Source organism: Plecotus auritus (genome assembly GCF_963455305.1).
Source record: "Plecotus auritus genome assembly, chromosome: 2".
NCBI lineage: Eukaryota > Metazoa > Chordata > Mammalia > Chiroptera > Vespertilionidae > Plecotus > Plecotus auritus.
The window spans coordinates 51,900,400-51,919,489 of NC_137771.1; the positions used below are offsets into that span (position 1 = coordinate 51,900,400).

General features: G+C 41.6%; 1 pseudogene across 1 annotated transcript; it reads right to left on the reverse strand.

Annotated features, from left to right (window-relative positions):
* Positions 1–862: 862 nt before the first annotated feature.
* On the reverse strand, positions 863–3,028 carry LOC308241065 (ferritin light chain-like; annotated as a pseudogene). The gene is made up of 3 exons: positions 2,908–3,028; positions 1,150–1,637; positions 863–929 (listed from the first exon to the last, which is right to left on the reverse strand). The product of its transcript is annotated as a ferritin light chain-like (transcript).
* Positions 3,029–19,090: the final 16,062 nt, after the last annotated feature.

Below are 19,090 nucleotides of genomic sequence, written 5' to 3' on the forward strand. Positions count from 1 at the left end.
CTCCAAGAGACTCTACCTCTTGGTCTTTGATTGTTATTGGAATCTTCCTGCTGAGGAGGCTGTCTATATCTGATGGACCAATCTGTAAGACACAATGGAGGGGAATGAGAAAGATCAGAGGTGAGAAGAACAAACACTGAAAATTATTAATAGAAGTGCTGCAGATTTTGCAAGTCAAATAGGCATTACTGGGTGATTTTTAAAACTATTCATATGGCTTCTAATACATTGTTGCAAAAGCTGTCTTACCATAATTCGAACCTTCCAAATAACACATGTCCCCTAAACAAACATAATAATTTCAAAATATAAGTGTGCTTTTGAGAAGGAATCATCAAATCTTTACATCATGCTATTTTACTGCTGAAACCTAAAAAATACATGTGGCCCAGTTCATTAGAACTGTGTTTATGTAGCCATCAGACAATTCTGGTTGTTTCTGGGCCTGACCTGGGAGTACCACCTTGGACAGTAGTTTTAAAGAGGGGGTGACAAATCTTGTTTTCATTAAAAATAAAATTTTTAATCTCGAAGATGATTACACACATATCACTAATATATTTGCTTATTTAAACTAGGTTTGAAATATCTTTTACCTGAAGAACTAAAAAGAGAATAGTCAGAGGAAGGAAAAAACACTAGAGAAATTAGATTTAATTATTTAATTATTTATTTATTTATTTATTTATTTATTTATTTATTTATTGCTGCAAAAACTTTGTTTCATTTGGTCCAATGCATGGGACAGGGCTTCAGGGTGGTTAAAAGAATGGCTAGTAGTTTCAGGGAGAGGCTCAGGCAAAAGCCAGACACCAGAGGGATGCAGAGGGACCCCTCAAAGGCCGCTGGGCTCCAAAGGCTCCTAGTCATACTTGAGGGTGAGCCTTTCGAAGAGATACTCGCCCAGCCCAGCCTGGGGGCCAGCCAGCCTGTGGATGTATTTTATGCATGTATTGTATGTATGTATTTTATTGATTTCAGAGAGGAAAGGAGAGGGAGAGAGAGATAGAAACATCAGTGATGAGAGAGTCATCCATCCGCTGCCTCCTGTTCACTCCCTACTGGGGATCAAGCCCACAACCCAGGCATGTGCCCTGACTAGGAATCGAACCTGGAACCCTGCAGTCCGCAGGCCAATGGGCCATCCACTGAGCCAAACTGGCCAGGGCTTGCCCATCTTGATGAGTTTCACCTCCTCATCCAGGAAGTGGCTCTCCCGGAAGTCACAGAGATTAAGGTCTGTGCGGGTGGAACCCAGGGCCTGCAGCTCCACAAGGGCCTGGTTCAGGTTCCTCTCCAAGGCCAGGGAGGCTTCCATGGCATCCTGAGTCCCACCCCACTCACCTTGGGAAGGCTCCAGCCCATCCTGGAAGAGAATGTGGCCGTGGCGCTTGTTTTGCATCTTTAAAAGATGCTCAGCGCCCTCGCACTTCTTCTCCCCAACTCGCGGAAGAAGTGGCCCCCGCCCTCGAGAGCCACATTGTCAGGGTCAAAATAGAAGCCCAGAGAGAGGTGGGTGTGGGAGGCCCGCAGAGGCAGGTTGGCCAGGCCGGTGACCGCAGCCTCCACCTCGGTAAAATAATTCTGACAAATTTGGGAGCTCAGGCCACTCTCCAGCCCTCTTATCCAGTCACCACCTTCAGAACCACCTCCGGGACCAGCCAACACACCTTAACTCTTATTGAATCTCAGAGAAATAATTTTGAATTTTAGAGGCTTAAAAAAAATGTGGCTGGTGAACCTCAGATCTCTGACCAATTAGAGTAGCTTTCTTTTATTTTTAATTTTTTTAAATATAATAAGAGTTAAGGTGTGTTGGCTGGTCCCGGAGGTGGTTCTGAAGGTGGTGACTGGATAAGAGGGCTGGAGAGTGGCCTGAGTCTGGAAGAAGGGGCGTCCCTGGGTCTGTTCCATCCACTGTTGAAGCAGAGACAGATCCGGGACCGCCAAGGGCACTGTCAGAAATTAGATTCATATATTCAAATATTAAGTGAAAAGTACCTGAATTGACCAAAACAATTGATGAGGGAAGCCAGGAAAACATTTTACTTCTAACGATAAAATGTATTTAGTGTCCCCACTGCAATATAAAGCTTTAAAAAACATAGCGTTTGCCAACTCGTCTGTCCATTGGCTGTTAATGCTGTCTTCAGTCAATATCTGCCCTCATTGGCACACAGATCAAGATATCTATTCCGATGAATAAACTCATCCTGAGGCGACAGTACAGCATCACCAGATAAAAAGCCATGTTAGGATAGGACTACACCCTAAGGGTCTTTCTTTGGCATTTTCATTCAGAAAACCTGTTTCACTGATTCCTGATATACTGACCAAACAGCAGGTTTATTGAAACACTGGGTCAGTAAAAGTTATGCAGGTAATTAAATCTAGTAAGTTAAGAAGATGGGTCCTTTACTAGCATCAAGAAAAGCAGGGTTGAGATTCCAGTAGAGTTTCAATCGCAGAAATGCCAGATCTCTCTGAGGCTCAATAAAATGTTCAAACACTGGGTTGGTGATGTGTTTGATGGTTCTAGTTATCTGATCATTCAAGAATTAGAGGGAAATCTTCATATTTAAGATCACGGGCATGTACTTTTCTCCTTTGCAATATAACTGCCTTTTATTAAGAAAAGCAACCTGGGTTGGCCCAGAATATTTCCCCAACCTCAGCAAGACCATCCCCCAAGTATACGTCATAGCAAGAAGACAGAGAACGGGTGTGGGAAAATAGGCACTACTGGAAGCATGTGGGTTCATATTATAGAAGATCCTAGGTGTCGGCTCTCCTATGCATCCTTGGAGCTCCATTTGATCTAAACTATTCAGAGAATGTATTTTCCAGAACACCCCACTATACAAAAGTAAGGCAGATGCAGCCAAGTTCTCTAGTTATATGCTGAACCTTCTGGGTCATTTCTGTTTCTCGTGTGTAAAACTGACCTCTCTTCATTGCTGCTAGTGGTGCTGTAGATCATCCCTCCAAGTCCGGTGATGTTCCACAGGCCGTGAGTGGCTGCTTCCATCCTGCGGACACAGGATAAGAGGCCCCCTTAGAGTCCCACCTGTTCGGAGACCCTTAAGTATCAGCTGATGATGGTTCCAGCTTCCAGTTTGGGAAAAACGTTCTTGGGTGATCCCGGAACCTGGAATAGGACCATTAACCAAGGCAGACCTCGTGTCATGTCTCTGACAACTGCAAACAAAGCTTGTGCACAAGGGTGAGGGTGGCAACGCCTTAATAGAACTTTGTTTCCACTTCCGGTTTTAAAATGTTGCCGGTTACCTTCCCAAAGACCTTCTCTTAGTCTCCTCCTGCCTGATTGGTATTGGGACAGGTTCCATTCTTGCTGCACATGGACACTGTCTCCAACAGAATGGCTTGGGAAAACTTTCCTGGTTGAGGATATACATTGCACAACTTCTACTTTGGAGGATTCAGAGATTTCTGATAAATGAAGGGAAAAGTCCACTCTAAGATTTGGTTAAAAAAAGAATAAATTACAATCGAGGAATATTGAATCCCTAGGCTTTTAACTACATGAGAGCAGTTGTATGGGAATTAAGAGAGGGGAAATAATTCACTGGTTCCATCTTTAGAAGCATTCACGTCACCTGGTGGTTGCCCAGTTGGATTAGGCTGTCAGACAGTCAGCTCACGCTGTGAAAACCCAGTGGTCACTAACTGGGCTGCAAGGCGGGCACTGATGAGAAGGATCAGTTGCACCAGTACTTCTCCACATGATCCTGCCTGCAAAACACGTATGGTGTTTGTTTTGTTTTGTTTGGGGGGTTTTTTTGGCCTGATTTTGTTAATAGAAGCACCTCAAACAGTGGAAGGTTCTAAAATCTGTGCAATGTTTATGTAGAAAGTACTGAAATCCTGTGACCCTAATGAGTCTGGGATTGGAACCAATGTAAGCCTGACCCAAAGACAAAACCATGGATCAAATTTCCATAGGTGTGATTTTCAAACCTAGCATAATTTTTTCCTCTCCTAAAAAAACATTCCTTAAGCTAGCATCATTTTCAGTGTATGTAGGAATGGGTATTAAGGGGAAAAATTAAATGAATCAACCAATCTTTCTCTAGTTTTGAAAGTGCATTTTTTTCTTAAAACTGTCAGTTGTATTATATGTAATTATATTATCTGTGCCAGTTTTTTCCTTCTTTACAATAACGTGATGAGTAAGCAGCCTACAAACAGGCATCTCTATTCCTAGAGAAACATATCTTAGTACAGAGACTTTTACTTTCATCAGCAACTGCATATTTCCTCCACAGGAAAGCAATTGCCTAAGGTATGTCATTCATAAATTCAAAACATCTGGGGATATTTTATTGAAGAACATAACAAAAACATTAAATGCGAAGTTCATAAATATTTGTTGAGCATCAACTATATACCAGGCACTTCAAGGGATATTACATGGTCTCCTCTGCTCAGAACCTCATAATCAAGTGGAAAGATGAGAGAATTTCCGGATCAAAGATGGTACAAGACATGTGGTGAGTCCCTTTGTCCCAGCCCCCCACTCATGTGTTGCAAAAGGAAGCAGCCTCTTTAATCAAATCTCTTTTTGGGTAGAGCATGGTTGTTCCATTTGAAGGTACAGATAAGTCTCCCTACTGGGTCTTACGGCCTTTGGGAGGCCATTATGATTGTTTGCTGGGATTTGGGCAACATCTGGTAGGCTAGTGGATACTTCTACTGGGCGAGGTAAATAGCAGCCAGACTCCCTTGAATCTCTGGAAGAGAATTTTGTCAGTTTGTCATAAAGGAAAGAGAATATAATGAAGATGTCCCTTGCCATGGCCTAGCACCGTGTCTTTATGCCCCTGACATGATAGGGAAAAGAGATAGAAGTCAGCACTTTAAAAGGCCTGGGGTGTTTGACTGGAGGGATTCGTCTATACTGAGGGTTCCTATAGGGTTTCTCCTATGACCGAGGCTTCTTGTAGACTATCAGGGCGCATGGGAGTCCAGAAGATCCAATATTAGAATGACGTACTCAGAGATGAATGAGTTGAATAGTCACTGAGGCAGTTGCATTTCATGTTCATTTGCTTCACTTCTTTCAGTGGGGTGAAGAACATTTTCACTGCATGCTGTTCAGCCCATCCCATGAAAATACTGTTGGCATGAGGTTGGTCTCCCATATCCATATATCATAGACCTCTATTTCTTCTTCCAAGGAAAGTCTGATCCTCTGAACACAGGAATTGCTTGGGTGTTGTTTTTTCCTTCACTCTATGCACACTCTGTTTTAGAGACCTGGAAATCCTTACCTTCCCCTGAGTACTCCCTGGGGTTTTCAACCTCAGCCTTTGCCCATGCAGGTCCCCTACTGGAATGTCTTCCTTTCCCCCTTCCCACTATAAATTATCAAAACTAGATGCATCCTTCAGGGTCCAGCGTGAACATCACCACCATGAAACTAAGAAAGAGAACTTCCGTCCAATTAAGATTAAGGACCTGTTAGGATCTTTGTGCTAAGTTTCAGCTGTTGTGTTTCATTTCCCTTTAATGTGTCCAAAGGACCTTAACACTACCCAAAAATTTTAATAAGTGTCTTTCATTCATTTAATTGAAGTACATCATATCTATCCTTCTGATTTGCTTGGGTTTTATTTCTCTTCTTAGAAGAAGTCATGTATCTATATGTCAGCAGAGAAAAGAACATGTGAGGTTGAACTGACAGAGCCACGGTTTTTGTCTTGCCAGGGTCTTCGAAATAACCAGCCCTGCTCCCTCATTTCACCAGAGGCCCAAGGTCTAGACAGGTGAAGTGACTCTGGGAACTCAGGAAACACAAGTAGATGGTTTGATCTGGTTTGAGACTCATTTTTAATGTTCTTCTACCTGTACTTTGTGACTTGGTAGATTCCTTTACCCAGGCTATTGTTTAAAATTTGGAGGTGTGGGGAACAGTAAAGGAGTAGGGATAGGGATATGGATAGGGATAGGGACAGGGACAGGGATAGGGATAGGGATAGGGATAGGGATATAGGGATAGGGATAGGGAAAGGTAGTTGGGAAGAGGGAGTCCCCAATCCTATTTTAGCTCTAAAATGAATACAGCTGCTGCTTTGTGCTGCCTGTTCTAAAAAAATGAAAAATCTGAGCACAGGCCTTTGGCCATAGTTCAGCATGACAATGTTTACACATTGCATTTTGGCATCCTTTCATGGACAGATTCCACCTCCTGCATCCCTAAAGTGAAACTGTTATATACTCCAGCCAAAATTCTCAGGCCACTGCAAAAGCTATAGAATTAAAATGATTAACTATTTAGATAAACCATGAAAAATCTGGGTTAGCTTGATAAAAACCACATGCCCCCTCCCAAACTTTTATAGAGGTCAGAATCTGGCCTGTTGATTTCCAAGTTGAAAGAACACTACTTATACTGCCATGAGCATTGGCTTAATTAGATACCTCCCTTGTAAGGGGGTGGGCGGGGGTGGGGGGGAAGGAATCCTTGAAAAGAAAAAAAAATGTCTAAGTGGGGAGAGCCCTAGGTTGGTAAGCTCCTAATCTCACTTCCTATATTACCACATAGGCTCTTGCTTTTCTTGCAGGTAAAGCATTTCTTCCTTAGCATTCTCTCAAAAATATTTCCCATATTTTTCTATTCATGTTTCATAGCAAGTTGATTACAGATGTGAATGAATGTTCCCCAACAAATCTACTTTTCATATGCTATTTTGCTTATACCAATAATACAAATTGCTTCATCTGCTTCTGCCTTTTAATTTCTTTGTATGAAGAGACTGTCATTTTGGCTTTTTTTCATGAAACTTCCATTATCATTTTCTTTTACAGTTATGGTGCCTATTGCTCTCCAGAGGCCTACACTTTGGTCCTATAGCCCAGTGTCTCTATGAGGAAAAGAATGTCAATGTCTGTTTGAACAGAAATGAAGTGAAAATGAAAAGTAAAATATTAATTGAAAGGGAAACATTATTTTAGTGTAGTAAGTGGGCAAAGTATTTTAGAATAGTAAGAGTACTTTTTTTCTTTTTTTGTTGTTAAGAGTACTTTTAATTTTTTTAAGAACTAGTGGCCCAGTGCACAGATTCGTGCACATTGAAAGGAAACTAATTAGAAGGTGGCCCGTGGGGCAGAACTGGGCGAGACAGGACAGACACGCCCTGGAGCCAACCTCCCAAGGTCTCGCCCCGGCTGGCCACACCTGGGGCAGCGCCATGCCTCGAAGGGCATCTGCAGTCACCACAGCTCAGCAGTAAACCAGATTCGGGGCTCACAGTACCCCAGCAACAACATAACCCATGGCCAAAGGTGGAATTGCACAGCCCCGCGAGGAATCAGACTCCCTCCTCTCTGGTTCTGGGGTGCATCACCCGAAAACCACTGCTGCCAAGTCACTGCAGCTCGGCAGCTCCTGTGTTGAGCATCTGCCCCCTAGTGGTCAGTGTGCATCATACCTACCGGCCGGTCAGATGGTCAGATGGTTGGACAGTTGCTTAGCCTTTTATATATGTAGATATTTTAGGATCATGAGTAATAGACATGAGGACTGGAGGAAGGAGAGAAGGTAATAAGTAATTAATGGAGTAAGAATGAGAAAGCCATCAGAAAGAACATAAAAGACAGATAAAGTGGAACAGAGGGAAATCAGACTCTCCCTCTCCCTTCCTCTCTGAAATCAATAAAAAATATATTTAAAAAAACAGTACAGTATGGATAAAAGTTCTGTGGGGAAATGAGAAAAATCATGGTTCTACCATAAGACAGAAAAGGACCTTGAGGGGATCTGATTCATCTGTCTACCTTCAGGGAAGAATTAATGCTATTTTTAAATACCTCCAGAGAAGATGCTATCATTCCCCCTCACTAAAACACTCTTATAAAGCAACAAACCATATGTCTTATCCCAATAAGACCCCCTGTTTAAATTACTGGGTTCAAGTCCAACAAATACAGTCTTCTTGTAGAGTTGGACAGACTCACATACTTTTTAGGAAGATGTCCGCAGTTAGGAAGAGGCGCCACTAGATGGCGACCTTATAGCTATATTTTATATCCGAGTCTTGGCAATTCTCTAGCTAGGTTGACCACACTCTGGACAGTCTATTTTTATACCTGTTGTACTAATGTAGCTGTTAAGAAATATATTAACACCCCTTTCCATATTCTCATGAGAGAATTAATTTGAAACAATGCTCTAAATTTAAACACCATAAGCAGAAATATTTAAGAGCTGTTAGCTTACTTTAAGCAGGTGTGGTGTTTTTTTTTTAATTTCAGAGAGGGAGAGAGATAAACATCAATGATGAGAGAGATTTTTTATTTTGTTTTAAAATATATTTTTATTGATTTCAGAGAGGAAGAGAGAGGTAGAAATATCAATGATGAGAGAGAATCATTGATCGGCCGCCTCCTGCATGCCCCACATCAGGGATGGAGCCCGCACGCAGGCATGTGCCCTGACGTGGAATCAAATTGTGACCTCCAGTTCATAGGTCGATGCTCAACCACTGAGCCACACTGGCCTGGCAGCAGTTTCTATATTTTTTTTATTAAATCTCTCAGGTGTGTATCAACCACTCCCAGAACTCAATCATAGAAAGAATCTGCTCTCTCTCTAAGCCTAGTCAGGTGAATATGTGCTTTAAAGTTTGTTCCTAATTGTTCAGTTTAATTATCACACCTGCCAATTTAATAGTTCTCCAACATTCTTGTGCTTTCCAAATATTTTGGGCCTATCTGCCACTGTTTTAACTAAGCTTCCTTCACATATGTTCATTCCAAAATAAGATATTTGCTTCAACTTATTTAAAATATATTTTTTAAATGAGCTCTCCAAAATTTAAACATCGGGAGTTAAGTTTGCCTAGCAAAGCCTTCCTAATATTCTAAAACTAGTCCAATCTGAAAATGTCTGTATAGCTTTATTTCCAGGTGATCTCTGGCAGTAACTAGGCATCCAGTATAAACTACTAATTTTTCATTTTATATATGTGTACAAGAAAGTACCACAATATTATCATCAGATTTTACCTTACTATAAAGTACAAGGGAATGTACTTCAAAATACAGTATATGCCATAAAGTGATCATCAGATTCAAGGGGCAGTTTGCAGCCCCTTCTCAGTCAGGACGCCTGGGCGAGGGAGGCACAGAGCCTCTGGCAGCTTTGGTGACGTGTCCTCAAGCTGTTTTGATTCTTAGATATTTGGAACTTCCGGGCCACTAATAACTGGGTTATTCATTTAAAAGCCGAACGTTTCTGTTTACTTCTTCTAAGCTCATTATATCCTCACCCTCACGGCTTCCTTTAGCCAGCACCCTTGTTTGGGCCTCGCCTTTGCAGATTCCATCAAAGCCCTACTTATCTGAAGGTTTCTGGTGCTTCTCTGCCAACCACTTAATCTTTTTTTCTTCCAACCCCAAGCAAAAGCAGAGAGAACAAGGTGTTCTTTCCCCAAGTCTTGGAGAAACTATTGAAATCCTCTGGCCTTTTCCTCCAGAGGAAGCAGATCCTTCAGGCCACCTGATCCCCAGCCACGAGCACAGTGTGGGCTTTCTTAGCAAAATCAGTTCAGCCTTCTTTGGTGGTTGTTTTCTAACGTCTTTATGACCTCAAACTGACGATGTTAGTGCACAGTCTTGGGTTTGCCTAACAAGTGCACTGCCTCTCTTTTCAAGGGAGATAAATGCCTCCTGAACAAAAAAATTTTTTTTTAATTTATTGTTAAAAGTATTTCAGATGTTTCCCTTTTCTCCCCCATTGACACCCTCCACCCTGCACCCACCCCTCCCAGGTCTTCACCACACTATTGTCTGTGCCCATGGGTTATGCATATAAATTCCCCAGTTAATCTCTCCCCACCCACTCACACCCCCACCTCCCCGCTGAGATTCCAGTCTGTTCCATGCTTCTGTGTCTCTGGATCTATTTTGTTCACCAGTTCGTTTTGTTCGTTTAGATTCCACATATGAGATCATGTGACACTTACCTTTCTGTGACCGGCTTATTTCTCTCAGCAGAGTGAACAAATCGAAATTGTAAACAATGTGGCCACACGTTTTAAAGCGGGTGCAGCAGGGGGCCACCGCTGTTCCATTCTTTTGAACACAGCTCTTGGCGCTTTCATTTGCCTTGTTTCCTGTTTCATCTTTTTTTGCATCCCTTCTCAAACTTCCATTAGCTTTCCCTCATAGGTTTCACTGTAGAACCTGGAACTAAGCATTAGAAGGGAAATTAGGAAGAATTTGTACTGATACTGATGAAAAAACTGGCTTGAAAACTATTTCTATACTCCCATTTTGTTTTTGTTTTGTTGCTGCGGGTGGCATCTCTAGATTTTTGGTGTCAACTATTACCTAAAGTATTTTTTTAATTTTTTTTTGTAATATAGAGAGAATGTTAATTTTGTGTTCCTGGGAGCAATCCATAGGACAGTACTTCCTACCCAGCCGCTAGCATAGGTCCCCTAAGTGCTGAGCTATTGATTCCCTAAGAGCATGGGGGCTGGTGGCTTATTGCTTTCACTTGGGGCCTGGAGAGGCCTTCTCTGTTTTACCCGCCTGTACCCCAATATGCAGAACAAATATGATCATTTTCTCCCTGTGCCATAATGCAGAGGTTGGGAAGCTCTGCTTTTAGGTACAACAAAGGAAGATCACCAGCGTTGGGTGGGAGAGTGGGGCCCTCAGCAGCTGAGGGAAGAAAAGCAAGTAGTGAGAAACTGTTACTTAAAATGCCTGGAGCTCTTTGAAGCACTCTTTGCACTCCTCCCCACTCCCACCAGGATACTGATTGTGCACGTGTCACCTCCCTGCAAAGTAGGAAGTGAGTGACAGTCATACTCGAGACTCCACTTACTTTCTTTTTTTTAAATATTTTTTTAATTTAATAAATCTTTATTGTTCAGATTATTACAATTGTTCCTCTTTTTTCCCCCCATAGCTCCCCTCCACCCGGTTCCCAACCCTCCCTCTGCCCTTACCTCCCCCACACTGTCCTCATCCATAGGTGTACACTTTTTGTTCAGTCTCTTCCCGCACCTCCCATACCCCTTTCCCCCCGAGAATTGTCAGTCCACTCACTTTCTATGCCCCTGATTCTATTATATTCACCAGTTTATTCTGTTCATCAGATTTTTTATTCACTTGATTTTTAGATTCACTTGTTGATAGACATGTATTTGTTGTTCATAATTTTTATCTTTACCTTTTTCTTCTTCTTCCTCTTCTTAAAGAATACCTTTCAGCATTTCATATAATACAGGTTTGGTGGTGATGAACTCCTTTAGCTTTTTCTTATCTGTGAAGCTCTTTATCTGACCTTCAATTCTGAATGATAGCTTTGCTGGGTAGAGAGTAATCTTGGTTGTAGGTTCTTGCTATTCATCACTTTGAATATTTCTTGCCACTCCCATCTGGCCTGCATAGTTTCTGTTGAGAAATCAGCTGACAGTCGTATGGGTGCTCCCTTGTAGATAATTAACTGTTTTTCTCTTGCTGCTTTTAATATTCTCTCTTTGTCTTTTGCCCTTGGCATTTTAATTATGATGTGTCTTGGTATGGTCCTCTTTGGATTCCTTTTGTTTGGGGTTCTGTGTGCTTCCTGGACTTGTAAGTCTATTTCTTTCACCAAGTAGGGGGAGTTCTCTGTCATTATTTCTTCAAATAGGTTTTCAGTATCTTGCTCTCTCTCTTCTTCTGGCACCCTTATAATTTGGATGTTGGTATGCTTGAGGTTGTCCCAGAGGCTCCTTACACTATCTTCATATTTTTGGATTCTTTTTTTCTTTTTGCTTTTCTGGCTGAGAGGTTTTTGTTTCTTTGTATTTCAACTCTTTGACTTGATTCTTGCGGTCCTTTAGTCTGCTGTTAGGTCTCTGTATAATATTTTTTATTTCAGTCAGTGTATGTTTAATTTCTAGTTGGTCCTTTTTCATATCCTCGAGGGTCTCGCTAAATTTGTCGGCCTTTTCTAGGAAATTCTTGAAAAACCTTATAACCGTGGTTTTGAACTCTATATCCAGTAGTTTGTATTCCTCCATTTCTTTCATTTGTGATCTGTTTCTTTGTCTCTGCATTTTCGCTGCTTCCCTGAGTTGGTAGAGTAGCTTTGTGTGGTAGGTGTCCTCTAGGGCACAGTGGCTCAGCCTCCCCAGTTACCTGAGGTGGACACTCTTGGTGCACCCCTTTGTGGACTGTGTGCTCTGCCTTGTTGTAGTTAAGTCTTGATTGTTGTTGGTATCATTGGGAGGAACTGACCTCCAGGCCAATTGGCTGTGAGGATCAGTTGTGTCTATGATGGGAGAACTTCTGTGCTGGAGACACTCTTATGAGACAAGACTTGCAAAATTGCAAAAGCCTCTGTGCTCAGGTTGGATGGAGCGGAGTTTCAGGGCAGAGCAGACAGCCTTGGCTTCCTGTCAGCCCTGCCCTATGAGGCCCCTGGGTCTCAGTGTCCCTCAGTAATCGCTGCAAGCACCTCTGAGAGAAAGCCGCACTTGAGTTTCTCCAGTTTCTCCCCGAATGAGTCGGGGTTCCCAGAAACTTGCCCAGAACTGGAGTTCAGCCCAGTCGGGAGCTTTAGTCTCCCTCCCGCTTTAGAAAGCCAGCCACGCACTCAGCCTCCCGTGCCTTCAGCAGTCAGTCCTCTCTGCACGTGGCGTGCGCACGCCTCCGGACTTCTGCCTTCTGCAGCTCCCGAGTCTCCGTGTGCTTTCTCTTTTCTGACAGTCCAGGTTCCCCCCGAATGAGTCTGGTTTCCCAGTGTCTCGCCCGGGGACTGGAGTACAGTGCAGTCGGGAGCTTCCTTCTCCCTCCCACTTTAGAAAGCCAGCCACGCACTCAGCCACCCGTGCACACAGCCGCCCATCCTCTCCACATTCGAGTCTCCGTACCTCAGCCTTTTGTGGCTCCTCTGAGTCTCAATGTGCTTTCCTCTTTTCTTCTAGTTGTAGAATTTCCACTCAGCCAGCTTTCCTGTGGTTCTGGTTGGTGTCCGTTTTGTCTTTTAGTTGTAGTTTTGATATTGTTGTGCATGGCAGCAGTTTAGGTGTTTACCTATGCCACCATCTTGGTTTCTTCCACTTACTTTCCTTGGTGCCTATTAGCCAGAATGCACCTGGAAAAGAAGAGGTAGTAGGTACTGGGCGTGTATGATCTCCAAATTTGATTTTTCATCTACATTATCATTATACAAACTGTTCCTGACTTATAATACTTGTTTTCCTTATGTTTGTTTTAAACTATCCATCTTTGATAACCAGTCTTTGAACATAACTCTTCAGCCATCCTTGTGGTGTCGTTCAACTTAACAATAAGTGTTTTGTACTTGTTAAGAATCACAGTCTCATTATGATCAAACAGATTCTCTAGCAAGTCATCATTCTGATATGTTGTTTATTTTATTTTTTTGCTTGTGATACATAGTTTATAAAACCATGAACGTTGCTATCAAGATCTATATTTATGACCATTTCCTAGAGAAATTCTAACTCAATGTGCTCTCTCTCTTGCTCTCTCTCTCTCTCTCTCTCTCTCTCTCTGTCTCTCTCTCATACACACACACACACACACACACACACACTCGGGAACTTGTTTTTTATGTTTCACATATTTACCAAAAATAATCATTAGTAATGTGGCCTAGAGACATAAATCTTCACAAACTACTCAAAGGTAAGGGACAATGTCTTCTTTTCTTTTTAAAAATATATTGTTGTTGATTTCAGAGAGAGGAAGGGAGAGGGAAAGTGAGATAGAAACATCAATGATGAGAGAAAATCATTGGCCAGCTTCCTCCTATATGCCCCCCAACCGGGAATCAAGGCTGCATCCCAGGCATGTGCCCTGACCAGGAATGGAACCATGACCTCCTGGTTCATAGGTTGACCCTCAACCACTGAGCCACGCCAGCTGAGCTTTTCTTCTTTTTTTTTTTAACTTTCCATAATATCTCCAGCATGTTCACCTACACCTCCACAACGATACATACTCATAGAGTATTCATTGTTGTATGTAAGTTTGGACAGACCCAACTATCCAAAGAGGTATTTAACTAATTCTCTCCTAAGTCTTCCTCTGCATCATCCTAAGATTTGCCTTCTAGCCATCTATGTGTTTATTCTTAAAAACACATATATCAGTGACTAGAACAATTCATTTATTTTTCTTGCTGTACATGCTATTTAATCAACAAATGTTAATGAACAAAGGATTTTGAGGGCAGTTAGAAATATAAATATAAAAAGCCATGGTTTCTCCCCTTAAGAAACACAGTCTCATAGGGGGATAGACACATAAGAAGTCTAATAAATGCTACTGTGCAGATACAAAATAGGAGAGAAGAATAGAGAACAGAAGCGTATCACTTTCTCTCCCAGTCTAATAAAACGGCAAGTGCTTCCTTTCAGCTTTATTGTTTTACGATGTGGATGAGGAATCTTTTCTATTCCCTTAGGAAGGTAGGCTCTTATTTCTCATATGTGTTCTTTTCTAGACAGTGAGAATGTAAATAACTGCAGTCTCATCTTGAATGAACCATATCAGGGAGCCATAGTCACTTCGTTAGTTAAGTTCTCACTTGCCACTGAAATTGGACTTTGTCCTTCCAAGTGGTTGCCTCTTCGGAGTCAAAGTCAGAGAGGTGGCAGGAGTCAAGGGCAACTCCTCCCTCCCAGAGGGAGAGCACTGAGGCTGCATGACAAAGGCTACTCTTCCACTTGAACACAGTTTCTCTTAAAATCTCTGCTTTAAAACAATTCGTATTTGTTTTAAACATCTAAGAAAAATGTGCATGGTTCTGGTGCGTTTGCATGTTCTAAATACTCATCATGCACATACATGCAAGGAAAAGGTGGCACTCTCCCCTGTTAGCAAACACCCCACCATTCGGGGGATGCTTCGTGTTTTAAGAACAGAATAGGATCCATTAGAATTTAGTAAGAAGTGCAACTTGAACAGCACCTATGACAAAATTTCCTAGGAAGTAAAAAACGAAAGAGTGCCCAGAACATACAGACAAGTCTCAGCCGTGTCAGTCAGATGGACAGCTGGAATAGCTTGTGATCTAGCCCCCAGACCTTCCTCGAAGGGCCTCCAAAGCTGAGGATTTGAGCTGCCCTGGCAATGTAGCTAAGCACTAAGAACTGGCAGCCATCTAAATTCCCACAAGTTATTCTGACGGAAGAGTCTCCTCAGAGATAACATTGGCAAAAGAAATGGCAGATAGGTTTTTATAGCCAACAAATCCAGGGATTGTGTTTGCTCTTAGAGATTAAAATTGAGGATTTCCTAAATAGTGGATTCAAAATTATATGAGTTCAACCGTGGTCTGGAAAATTGGCTGCCATTTGGTGATGAAGTGGTAGGTTGTACCTTGGAGCAATTTAGTGTCTTTGTGCATTAACTTTGAAAGTGTGAGTTTATTAAAACTATATGTAGCAGATTGTGTAGCATGCTTACATTTGAACATGAGATTGTGCTTCTTAAATACTTAATCACAGGGCTCCTGACCTTAGAGTACTACTCTGGTCATATTGCTGGAGATAAAGGGTGAAAGGTTGAAAAACACCCACTATCTATGTACATTTATTCAATGGCCAACATTAAAAAGCCATCATTTTTTTTCAGAATTAAATTGAACTATTTGCTTATTTAACACATCATCTTAATCCAGAAATATAAGCCATGGAGTGTGATGCCTTTGTTTTCTTGTTTTGGGTGTGTGTGTGTTTTTAATTTTAAAAAATTGCATATATTTAAAGTATACATAGACATAGTAAAATGATTATTATAGTCAAGCTAGTTAATGTCTCATCTCCTCACAGGTTTGTCGTGTGTGTGTGTGTGTGTGTGTGTGTGTGTGTGTGTGTGTGTGTGTGTTTTGAGAGCGAACATCTGAAATCTATTCTTTTGGCAAATTTCCAGTGTTCAAAACAATGTTATTAACCACAGTCATCACGCTGTCCATTCGATCTGCAGACTTATTCATCAGATGCCCACGAGATAGACACAATCTTTTTACAGATAAGTCAGCTTTTTTTATTTCAAATACTTGTGGTTGAAAGCAATGCATGTCCTAATATTGGCAAGATTGGTTCTTTTGCAGACTATATACTCACCTGTATGATAAACTAAAGAAAACTATGAAAAAATACATAAAAGTCAGTAACCATTTAAGGAACATATAGCAGGGAATCATTTATACAACCTCAAAGAAAATAAGGAGAAAAGTCAAGTTGGTTAAAAAATTTGGAATCAAATTTAAATTCTCAGGACGTTATGTGCTTTATTATAACCTGTTTTTATCTTCTTGTCTGAAGAATGAACAATGTGGTAAAACTATTAAATACAGTAGTGTCAGGTGGCCTTTCAGCCTGGAGGAGCTCAAGCAAGTCCAATGAGTGATTTACCAGTGAGAGAACCAGTACCAAGCCACAGAAATCTTCATTTAACCTGGACCAGAAAGTCTTCCAAGCCTCTGCTGCCTGATTTTAGAGACCATATCAGAAATGAACAAAGGCACTCTCTTACTTATCCTGTCAACTCCAAAGGTAGAGCGGTTTGTGAAGACCCTCTTAGAGTCTATTTGCCTATCTCAGAAAGAGATCTGCTTACCTGTTAGAGTAACACCATGCTTTGTGTAGCTTTCAAGACAAGTCCTGCATCAGGTTATCCTCATGCTTCCTACCTGCAAACACCTGCCCTAGAAGTCTCAAATTCTGAAATTCACTGGAATCCTGATGAAATTATTTTAGCATAAGCAAAATCACCGTACTCAGATCTCTTTTTATTATCAAGTTTGCCTTCAAACTCTGCAAGTGGGAGAAAATTCAGACTTTATTGGATTTTAGAACTCTGTAAGCTCTCTTGGGAAAACAGAAATTCATGGGCTTTGGGCATTTCAAGAACTCGTTGTTGAGATGGTCAAAGGAACTCTGACAGATAGAACAGCCTATCATTAGTGAGCTAGAAATGAGCATGTGTGGTGAAACCTGTGTCCAGTGAACCTAGCACTGCACTAAGGGCAAGTTTTATTTAGACCATGTATAGTTAGCTGTATCCTAAAGACAACTCTCTAACAATGGCTTGCCTCCTACTTCCTGGGTGCTGTTGTTTCTAGTCTTTAATTTTTGTGTGTTGGGAGGGTGGGTCGGGTGAAGGGTATCACTACTACTTGAAAATTAGATCTCTAGGAAGGGTCAAAGCAGGTCATCTATAGTGTGACCTTCCCTTATCTCCTCAGGGCAATTGCATTTCAATGTGGACCAAAGGCTAAAGTCATAGGAATGAGGCATTAATCATAGGATCTCAGAAAACAGCTTTTGGGGAAACTTAGGGGACAGGACAGATGTGTGGTCTCCCCTGAGCCTCTGAAAGTACAATGCATAACGTAGGTCGACTTTCTCAGACTGGGCTGAAACCAAGCCCTTGTTATAGATTGTCCTAGAATCCTGGAGTCTGGTTTGTTAGAATGACAGAGGGGTGTCCGCAGGGAGGACTTGTATCCGGTGAAGTGGGATTATTTCCTTAATGAAAAACTAAATTCTAGGTCACTGCAATAGCTGCCTTGTTGGGGAAGGGGATGGCTGCAGATTTAGAAGTGGTATTTTTTGTTTTAATACTTAGGAAGATGTTTCAAGCAATAATATATTAGATGTGCAATACTTTTGTCAAGTAGTGTGTGCTGGCCCTGGAAGGGTGAGAATTACAGCAGGCTTTGGTTTATCAAGGGAAGATGGATATGCCTTTCAAGGGGAACCTTTGGACCACATGGCTAATTTACCCTTTGAACTGGTGTTCAGCCTTCCCAGGAATGGAACTGGATTTTATAGAGTTCCCCTTATCCAAGCTACTACATGCTTACTGCTTCCTCTCTGTATCCCTCACATCTCAGCTGCCAGGACCAGCGACTGGCAAATCATTTTATTCATTGTCATTGGTCTGGTCACATGAGGAACGTCCTGTTCTTTAAATCCCAAATGTTCAAATTGCCGTGTAGAAACCAACTCCCTATCAATTTTCTCCACATTTAATCCTCAGCTTCTTGTCAGATTTTCATTTTTCTGCATTGGTTCCCATGGTAACTAGTCTGTTGGCAGAGAAAGTGTGACTCTGCTTTTAGCCTTCTGCACAATACAGAATCCTTCTCATGATCCTCAGGCAAGTGTCATTACAAAAAGGCAAAAGAGACTAGTTCACTAGGCTAATGCCTTTAATCTCTCACCCTACCGTGTGCATTTACCACCCTATCCCCAAACCAGTCCCACTGACCCAAAAGACAGCATTCAAAAATACTGTCCAGAATCCCTATTGGTACAACTATTCACTTACAAATGCAAGGATTGAATCTTTTGGTTCAGGATTCCTCTTCTAGGTATCAGTGACTAAACTGACATAAATGCATAATCAATGCAATGTCTCAGCTGACAATGGCCAGTTGGGGGCAGTGTGGAGCAGCAACTCACACTCATTTTCCTATAAACTACTCCCAGATTGCATCTGGGATGGATGCAGCCCAGGGAGTAAGTATGTCCTGAATCGAGCCTTAAAGTGTCCAATGATAACACAGTGTGGACAAATAAACAGATTTCCTCCTACTGAGTAGTTAAGTGGCACAGGAGGGGAAGCCAAGGAGTCATCACAGAGAACCCAGCTACTGAAGATGAGGAAGAGCTAACAAAGATGTAGAGGAGTAGAAAGGACATTGTAACTGGTGGTTGGATGTGAGCAAGGGAGCTTCATTCAGTTGGGAGAATTCAGGGTTCAAGTATGGAAAAGGTCAGAAACCCATTGAAAGCTGAGGAAATTGTGCACAGAGAAAAGGGATTTTTTAAGAGATAACTATCTGCAGAAAGGGAGCCTGCGCATAAGAGAATAGCTTCATACAGACTTTGGCCCAACTCTACAATATAATTTTCCAAGTAATGTTTTCCTTCAAAATATATATTTTGAATTTTAGAGTTCTATTTTGGTTTGGCATTGTTATATGCCTAGCAACCCCAAATCTCCTATGTCCTCAATATTTAGATAAAAGTAAAAACTGTTCATCAGAAATTAAACAGTCCTCATATTTAAATATGCTTTTTTTTGAAAA